Raw genomic sequence first — 10192 nt, 5'->3', positions numbered from 1 at the left:
TCTTTCTTTCTTTCTTTCTTTCTTTCTTTCTTCTTTCTTTCTTTCTTTCTTTCTTTCTTTCCTTTCTCCTTTCTTTCTTTCTTTCTTTCTTCTTTCTTTCTTTCTTTCTTTCTTTCTTTCTTTCTTTCTTTCTTTCTTTCTTTCTTTCTTTCTTTCTTTCTTCTTTCTTTCTTCTTTTTTAAAGTTCCCTATGTATGTTCTGAAAACTGTAAGAATAAGAACATGTGTTTTCGTCCATTCTGGCTGCTATAACCAAATACCATAGACTAGATGGCTTTATGAACAGCAGAAATTTGTTGCTCACAGTTCTAGAAACTAGAAAGTATGAGATGAAGGTGACAGCATGGTCAGGTGAGGGCTCTCTTCTGGATTACAGACCTCTTTGTATAGTCACTCAGAAGATGTGGGTAAGGAGCCCTGCGGGGTCTCTTTTATAAGGGCATTAGTCCTATTCTTGAGTGCTCCAGCCTCACAAGCTCATCAACTCCCAAAGGCCCTATCTACTAATACCATTACCATTGGGAATTAGGATTTCAGTATATGAATTTTGGGAGAACACAAACTTTCAGACTTCAACAACATGGTTAGGCACATTATTTAAAAGACTTTTTTTTTAATTGAAGTAGAGTTGCTATACAATGTTATATTAGTTTCAGGAGTACAAAATAGTGACAGTTCCATACATTACATGATACTTACCAGAGTGAGTGTAGTCAACATCTGTCACTGTGCAGTATATTAAAATATTATTGACTATATTCCCTACACTCTACTTTTAATCCCCATGACTTATTTATTTTATAACTGGAAATTTGCACCTCTTAATCTCCTTTACCTATTTTGGCCTGCACCTTTTTCCTCTCTGGCAATCATCAGTTCATTCTTGTATTCATGAGCCAATTTCTGTTTTTATTTGTTTGGTTTGTTTTTAAATTCCACATATGAGTGAAGTCATATGGTATTTGTCTTTCTCTGACTGATGTATTTCATTTAGCATAAGCCCTCTAGATCCATCATGTTGTTGCAAATGGCAGGATTTCATTCTTTTTTAAAGCTGAGTAACATATACTTTGTATGTGTATATGTGTATATATACATGACATCTTCTTTATGCATTCATCTATCTAGGGACACTTGGGTTGTTTCCATATCTTGGCTATTAGAAATAATGCTACAATAAACATAAGGGTACACATACTTTTTCAAATTAATATTTTCATATTCTTTGTAAATACCCAGTAGTGGAATTACTAGATCATATGGTATTTCTATTTTTAATTTTTTGAGGAACCTCCATACTGTTTTCCACAGTGGCTTCACCAGTTTGCATTCTCACCAACAGGGCACAAGATTTCCCTTTTCTCTACTTCTTTCACCTTCGATTGTTATTCTTGTCTTTTTGATACTAGCCATTCTCACAGGTGTGAAGTGATATCTCATTGCAGTTTTGATTGTATTTCCTTAATGGTTAGTGATACTGAGCTTCTTTTCATGTGTCTCTTGGCACCTGTATGTTGCACACGTAAATTTTTTTCTTTTTCTTTTTTCATCATCCCCCTCCCAGATTTAAAATTTTAATGGGTATTGCTCTCTTGTCCTACAAGAAAGTTCTACCAATTGACACTCCCCATAAATGGTGTAGGAGAGTGACTTTCCTGTCTTTAATGTTTTCATTATCTATGTTCAGTATTTTCAATTATCATTTTTTCTTCTTCTCTGTATTTAGACCATTTAATTCACTTAGAATTCCCCATTGAAACTACAGCACCTGGGCACCTGGGTGGCTCAGTTGGCAGGTCAATATCTTAGGGTCCAGGTATCAAGCTCCAGGACGGGCTCCCTGCTCAGTGGAGAGTCTGCTACTCCCTCTCCCTCTGCCCCTTCCCCCCCTGCTCCTGCATGCGTGTGTTCTCTCTAAATAAATAAAATCTTTTTTAAAAATGAAAAAAAAAGAAACTGCAGCACATTCATTTGTGAAAGACTTCCTCTTTACAATCCATTTTGCATGATATTATAAAACAAACAACAGTGTATTTTTTCCCCAACATGATAGGTTAAATTGTCCTTAATTGTCAAGTCCCTTGGGTAATTTTTCTTTCAGACATACTTACATAAATGTGCAAAGATATTTCCATTTAGAGGGATAGAATCTATAGTAGAGAAAGGGAAAGGTTAGAGGGAGAAAGATATTCAATAAGGTAAATTATGTTTAGTATAATGTGTCTTTTGAAATACATTTTACATTAAAATTACTTTTCAGAAGTTGAAAAATCAGGACACCTGGGTGGCTCAGTTGGTTAAGCATCTGCCTTCTGCTCAGGTCATGATCTCAGGGTCTTGGGATTGAGCCTGGCTCCCTGCACAGCAGGGAGTTTGCTTCCCTTTCCCTCAGCCTCTCTTCCTTGCCCATCCTGCCTCCTCCCCTGCTTGTGCTCTCTGCTCTCTCTCTCATGCTCTTTCTCTCAAATAAATAAATAAAATAAAAAGAAGTTGGAAAGGGGAGCCTGGGTGGCTCAGTGGTTGAGCATCTGCCTTTGGCTCAGGTCCTGATCCTGGGGTCCTGGTATGGAGTCCCGCATTGGGCTCCCGTGGGGAGCCTGCTCTTCCCTCTGCCTTTGTCTCTGCCTCTCTGTGTGTCACTCACGAATAAATAAAATCTTAAAAAAAAAAAAAGAAGTTGGAAAATCAGGTAAAGAACTATAGTTTCATATTATTACAAATAAAATGTTAATAATACTTATCTGTGGACCATGGGATATAAGAATTTTAATTTTCTCAGTTTTTATTTTTTATGTTTTCTGTAATCTATGGACCATAGAATGTAAGAATTTTGATTTTCTAGATTTTTCTTTATTTTTTATGTTTTCAATAATGATAATTTTTATTAACTAAATTTCCTCCCTATTTACTGCATAATTTTTTTACATCTATATTCATGCCCCTATCAGCATTTACTATAGCAATTCAGTCATGCCATCTTTTCCACAAAGGTAGAGTTTCCCTGGGGAAGAGAGCCTTGTTTATTTTGATCTTTGCCAGAACATAGTGCTTAACAAATGTTTCTTAAATTTCAAACCTTCAAAAACAATGAAAAAAAAAATACCAAGCAATGAACACCCAACTATCAGAATACACATCCTCTAATCCCAAGTGTTAATTTATTTGCTACATTTGTTTTATCTGTCATCTATCTTCTCTATCTTTGCTAATATCATTGCTCATCATCCCTACAGAACAAAATACCCATCTACATGTTTTACCCAAACATTAAACTATTATCACAATTGAGAAATTTAATTCTTACAGCAATATTGTTATTTGTAAATTCCCCAGTTGTCTAAATAATAACAATGACAACTTTTTAAAAAGATTTTATTTATTCATTCATGAGAGAGACACAGAGAGAGGCAGAGGGAGAAGCAGGCTCCATGCAGGAAGCCCGATGTAGGACTCGTTCCCAGCACCTGGGATCACGCCCTGAGCCAGAGGCAGATGCTCAACTGCTGAGCCACCCAGGCATCCCTGGTTTGTTTTGTTTTATTTTGTTTTTTTAACCCTACCCAAATTGGGATCAGGCATTGCATTTAGATGATGGGTTTCTCTAGCCTCTTTCAGTCTAGGAGTGTTTTATCTTCTCTTTGATTATCATGACTGACATTTTTGAAGCATCAAGACCAGATGTTTTGTAGAATGAATGTTCTATGATTTCAGTTTGTCTGATTGTTTCCTCATGATTTGAGTCATTTGAAATATTTTTGATAAAAGTATTGAAAAGAGGATATGTCTCCCTCAAATGCATTACATTAGGAAGCACATAATATCACTTTATCCCATTATATTTGTTACTTTCTAATATAGGTATTTAAAGTTTTATAATTCCTTCCAATTGCCATCATAGCTGTATCCCACAAAATTGGATAAGTAAATTCATTTTCATTCAGTCCTAAATACCAACTTCCATTGTGCTTATACCTTTTTTTAAGATTTTAAAGTAATCGCTATGCCCTATGTGGGGCTTGAACTCACCACCCTGAGATCAAAAGTTGCATGCTCTAATGACTGAGCCTGCCAGGTGCCCTCTGGTTATACTTCCTTAACCCATAAATTACATGGATACATGTTCTGACATTCTAAATATTTGTGTATGTTTTTAACTTAATATTTTGAAATAATTGGAATTACTGGAAATTTCAGAAATGGAGCACTCAGGTGACTCAGTCAGTTAAGTATCTGCCTTTGGCTCAGGTTATAATACCAGGGTCCTGGGGTCGAGCCCCACATCGGGCTCCCTACTCAGTGGGGGGCCTGCTTCTCCCTCTTCCTCTCATGCTTGTACTACTCATGCTTGTACTCGCTCTCTCTCTCTCAAATAAATAAAATCTTTTTAAAAAACAAAAGTTTGAGAAATGTACACAAAACTCCCGTATATTCTCAATTTTTAAGCATTCCTTATTATCCGGCATATCAAAGTATTCCAGGTTTGTGCTTTACTGATCCAGACCTGGAAATAGGCACTTGATTGCTTCTCTAGGGGGATGGAATTTAAAAACATGATCTGGAAACTGAGTTTCCTTTTTTGTGTTTTTAAGTAAATAAATATAATGAGGCAGCATAAGATAGAGATGAGTGCATGACTTTCTTTTTTTTTTTTTAAGATTTTATTTATTTATTCATGAGAGACACACACAGAGAGGCAGAGACATAGGTAGAGGGAGAAGCAGACTCCCCACTCCCCATGGGGAGCCAGATGTAGGACTAGATCCAGGGTCTCCAGGATCACAACTTGAGCCTAAGACAGACGTTCAACCACTGAGCCACCCAGGTGCACTGAGAGCATGAATTTCTAAGTCAAAGCACAAGATTCCAATTATGACCAGCCATGTTACTAGATATGTAATGTAGGGGCATTATTCTCTGTGAGATTTGGTGTCCTCATCTTTAAAAAAACAGTTAACACAAAAACAATTATGATAACAAAGAAGAGAAGGATGATGATATATAGTTCTTGTAATCTGATAGGTACTGTTCTAAGTTCTTTAGTTATCTAAATATATTTAATCTTCACAAAAATGTTGTTATATCCAGTTCACATGTGAGATAAATGAGGGTGATGGCTAAATATTTATATTCAATATTATAAGAATCAAATAAAAGTATGTGAAAGTCCTATGTAAAAAACACCATATGTGTATATGAATTAATATGTATATATTTATATATGTATATATGTAGTCATTCAATTGTTTACTGACTCAATAAACATCTATTAGGTATCTACTAAGTATCATATGCTATATTTATGCTAAGTACAGAATAAAGCAATGTATAGAAAAGTATTAAATTTAACAACATTAAATACACATATTTATAGGTTTATAACCCAAAAGAAAATTTCTCTAAAAATGTGCTTTACAATAGAAATAGAATGCAAGTCACCCATATAATTTTAAATTTCTTAGTAGCCATAGTAAAATTGTTTTCTTATTTTTTTTAAGATTTATTTATTTATTTATGATAGACAGAGAGAGAGAGAGAGGCTTAGACACAGGAGGAGGGAGAAGCAGGCTCCATGCCGGGAGCCGGATGCAGCACTCGATCCCAGGACTCCAGGATCAAGCCCTGGGCCGAAAGCAGATGCTCAACCACTGAGCCACCCAGGCATCCCTAAAATTGTTTTCTTAAAGGTGAAATTTTATTTTTATTTTTTATTTTTTGGTGAAATTAATTTTAATTGTATATTTTATTTTACCCAATATATCCAAAATATTAACAAAAATATTCTTACATATAAATGTAAAACAATTATTAATGATATAGTTTACACTCTTTTTTCATTTATGTCTTAAAAATTCATTGTATATTATACTTACATCTCAGAACAAACTACATCTCAAGTGCATAATAGCGACGTGTATACCTAGTGGCATCTGTGTTGAACATCTCAGGTCTAGAATAAAATACAAAGACAAGAAACTGTTGGGGAGAGATGAAAGAGAGAGATTTATCTTTTACTATATATTCTTTTTTGTTTTTAAAAATATTTATTTATTTTTAGAGAGAGGGCAAGGTGGGGATGAGGGTGGAGCCAAGGAGAAAGAGAGAGCCATGAGCAGGCTTGCCACTGAGCGTGGAACCCAACGCAGGGCTCCATGTCATGACCCTGGGATCATGACCTGAGTGGAAATCAAGAGCCAGTTGCCTAACCAACTGCACTACCCAGGCGCCCCTTATTATATATTCTTTTGTATTTTGTTTTTTTGTAGTCCATGTACTTGTTAACCTATTCAAAGAAATCTGAAAAAATCATTAAAAGCATCATTTTTTTATATCTCTGTGTGTGTATGCATCCTTCTATGTAAATGGTTCACAACCTGGAGTGGTTTTGCCCCCCAGGAAACATTTGGAATGTCTGCGGATGCTTCAAGTTGAGTAGATAGCATCTAGTGGGTGAATGTTAGGGATACCGCCATATGCCTGCAATGTACATATAGCACAATGCCCCCCACCCCAATTGTCTGGCCCAAAGTATCAATGGAGCCAAGGTTGAGAAACTCTGTTTTATGTATATATTCCAAAAAGTAAAAATATAAGTGTCTACTAGTTACTAGGCCATTATCAAGGCCATGGCTGTACAAAGAGGGATCACACACATATAGGCCCTGCACACCAGGGGCTCACAGTTTATTGAGTGAGTCATCTAGAAGCAAACAATTGCAGGACTGTAATAAGTTCTAGAATAGAGTAGAACAAGGCATTAAGCAAGAACTAAAATATCTATAAACATATTTATTAACTAGAAAGCCACTTGTTTGAAACATCCATTTGAATTGAATAATTGAAACTGAAACATCTATTATTTCCCACCAAATCCTTTATGTTGATAATGTAGCACTTTATTCAAAGGCTTTAATGTTCCTGTGTATCAACATAATGTCAATAAAAGATATCTGAGGGGAGCCCTGAATTTGGTTACAACAACTGTTACTCTATTTCTGTGCTAACACATTTCGGAACTTTAAATGGACTCAGTGATGTATTTTTAAAAGAATGTGTAAGTCATGACTAATGTTGCTGTCTGAAAGAGATGGATGTATTTTATAAGAACAATAGTCCTAGGATTATCATGTTTTGCATATCTTCTCCCACGAATATCTCCATTTTACAGAGAGGCTCACAAGTTCAACTCTATTTCATCACCAAAGAAACCAGACAAAGCTCAGACACTGAAATCCATTGGCTTTGTTTAGTTTTTTTTAAACCTTTAGTGCTTTATATCTTTGCTTTGGTTTAGTTTTTTACTGGTGAGCTCACAAAGTCCTGCACACATCTGTTTGAAAGAAGAAAGCTGGAGATCCCTGGATGGCTCAGCGGTTCGGCACCTGCCTTCTGCCCAGGGCATGATCCTGGAGTCCCGGGATCGAGTCCAGCATCAGGCTTCCTGCATGGAAACTGCTTCTCCCTCTGCCTGTGTCTCTGCTTCTCTCTCTCTCTCTCATGAATAAATAAATAAATAAAATAAAAAGAAAAAGAAAAAGAAAAAGAAGAAAGCCTGTGCCCTTCTTGCTGCTTGTAAGCTGCTTGCATCCAGGGTGAGGCAGCACAGAGCAGCAGAGAAGTGCAAGTGCTTTGGCATCTGATAAGGCCTGGCTTTGAGTCCTAGTTTCATCTTTTAAGGTCTAGCACATTATTTAACTCCACCAAACCTCACTATCCTCATGTAAAATGTCTGTCTTGACAGGGTTGCTGGGTTGATTAAAGGAGATAATATATCTTCAATTTATTCATCATTGCCAGGACTTATCAAGTGATGAACACTGTTATTATTGAAATGGCACAAAACATAAAGCAGACTTTTAAGTTAATTAGTCAAAATAGTGGTGTTAGGGGATCCTGGCTGGCTCAGTTGGTAGAGCATGTGACTCTAGTAGGTTGTAAGTTCAAGCCCCATGTTGGGTATGGAGATTACTTAAAAATAAAATATTTTTTAAAAATAGTGCTGTTAGAATAGTGCTTGTGTAATTTCTCCACTAGAATTTATTTATTAATGTATTTTATAGTCAGTATTTTTCTAAACACCAAGAAATTTCCTATCTATTTGTTTGACACCATTCTTAATTAAATGGAGAAACATGAGTATTATTTGAGCACTCTGGGTTGAGTTAATTCACATTTGTGTTCATTATTCATTTCCTGCTACCTTGACCACTGTGCTGTTAGAACACAATACTAGTTCTTGTCTTTTGATGTTTGTAATCTATGCCTCTTTCCAGCTAAATTCACATTGTCTATTTAAGACCAACTGTTTTTTGAAATTTCCCTCATGCCCTCATTTCCACCATACCAGATAGTAACCTAAATCTCTTTAGTAACAAGCCCATCCTCAATAGCTTGGAGAAATATACTGCTCTGTAAACACAGAGCTCATTTATAGACAGAGACAAAAGCCTCTTCTTGATCGTTGTTGTTGTTTTTTTTTTTTTTTCGTTGTTGTTGTTTTTAAGATTTTATTTATTTATTCATGAGAGACACAGAAAGAGAGAGAGGCAGAGACACAGGCAGAGGGAGAAGCAGGCTCCATGCAGGGAGCCCAATGCGGGACTCGATCCCGGGTCTCTGGGATAACACCCTGAGCTGAAGGCAGATGCCCAATTGCTGAGCCACTCAAGAATCCCAGCTGTTCTTAATTGTAATTTCAGCAGACACAGTGTCACTGTAGTCAAAATGGAGTTGCGTTTTTCATGTTTCATTTTTTTTTTGCATTTTTCATGCTTTCTAGAAAAGTTGAGATATAATCTTACAGTTACACCACACATACTTTATTTTATTTTATTATTTTTTTTTACCACACATACTTTATAACTTATATCTCCAAGTGGTTTTGCTTCACTTTAAAAAGCTGAAATTGTAAATTTAAAGTTTATGTGAAGTTATATATTGTATAAGTAATATATGTATAATATATGTTATACATTTATATGTAATATATATGTAATTTTCATAGATATTCATATTTCTTTATACTATGTTAAAACATTCATGGTGTGCCTATGAATAATTATATATCATATGTAAGTAATTTTCCTAGATACTCATATATAGAGATATATATAGATATATAAGTAATTTTCAAAGATACTCTTATATATCTTTCTACTATGTTAAAATTTTCATGGCGTGCCTAACTAAAAGGGAATAGTGTTATTATTTTAATATACTGTTGATATTTTATACTGCCCTGTTTTAATGATAGCAAAAAATGAAGACCAGATTAGGTAAATGAAAAGAATATAGGTAATTTCATTGTTTTTTGTTATGATCACTATTAGTAATGTTAATATTAATAGAGTAGAACATAAATAAAAGGCAAACAATTTCTCTAACAGCCTAGTGACTTGAGACAGATAATTGGGGTTTTAATCCATCAAGAGGGATGAGAGAGGGGATCCCTGGGTGGCGCAGCGGTTTGGCGCCTGCCTTTGGCCCAGGGCGCGATCCTGGAGACCCGGGATCGAATCCCACCTCGGGCTCCCGGTGCATGGAGCCTGCTTCTCCCTCTGCCTGTGTCTCTGCCTCTCTCTCTCTCTCTCTCTCTCTCTGTGACTATCATTAAAAAAACAAACAAACAAACAAACAAAAAAAAACAAAGAGGGATGAGAGAAGGTTAATAGGTTTTCTGTAGCAAGGGAAAGCCTGGTTCCTGTCTTTCCCTTAGCCCCACAGAGGAAAATGAGAAACAGATCCACTGCTTCTTTCATCTTTATTTCTCCTGTTTTTCTCCTTATTTCATTCCTGAGGGGAAAATTTCAGAGCTGGTATGTCCAATATACAAGTAACAGATTTCAAAAGAGGGATTTTTATAAATGAAGGGCATATATGTGAAAGTAGAAAATACAAACAGTGCAGAGGGAGAACAGTTTCTGGCTGACTAAGCTGTGTAGAAAAAATATCACTGAAATGGGCGTGGGAAGAGACAAAGAGAGCATTCAGGGGGAAAGATGGCTGAAGAAATGAGGAGAGAACAATTTGGGAATATAGATGTCTAGAAATCACCCTAAAAATCAAAGTCATCCAGTGGAGAATTTTATTTTTTCCTCATAGGACATGTTTTAAGTCGATTCTTTATCAAGTCCTGGAAATCTGTGAAAGTTGTTGGCCACATACCCAGAAGAATTTGAGCTACTCATCAAAAGCA

The sequence above is a fragment of the Canis aureus genome, chromosome 33 (genome assembly GCF_053574225.1).
Source record: "Canis aureus isolate CA01 chromosome 33, VMU_Caureus_v.1.0, whole genome shotgun sequence".
Classification (NCBI taxonomy): Eukaryota; Metazoa; Chordata; class Mammalia; order Carnivora; family Canidae; genus Canis; species Canis aureus.
Note: the sequence above shows the minus strand (reverse complement) of the source record.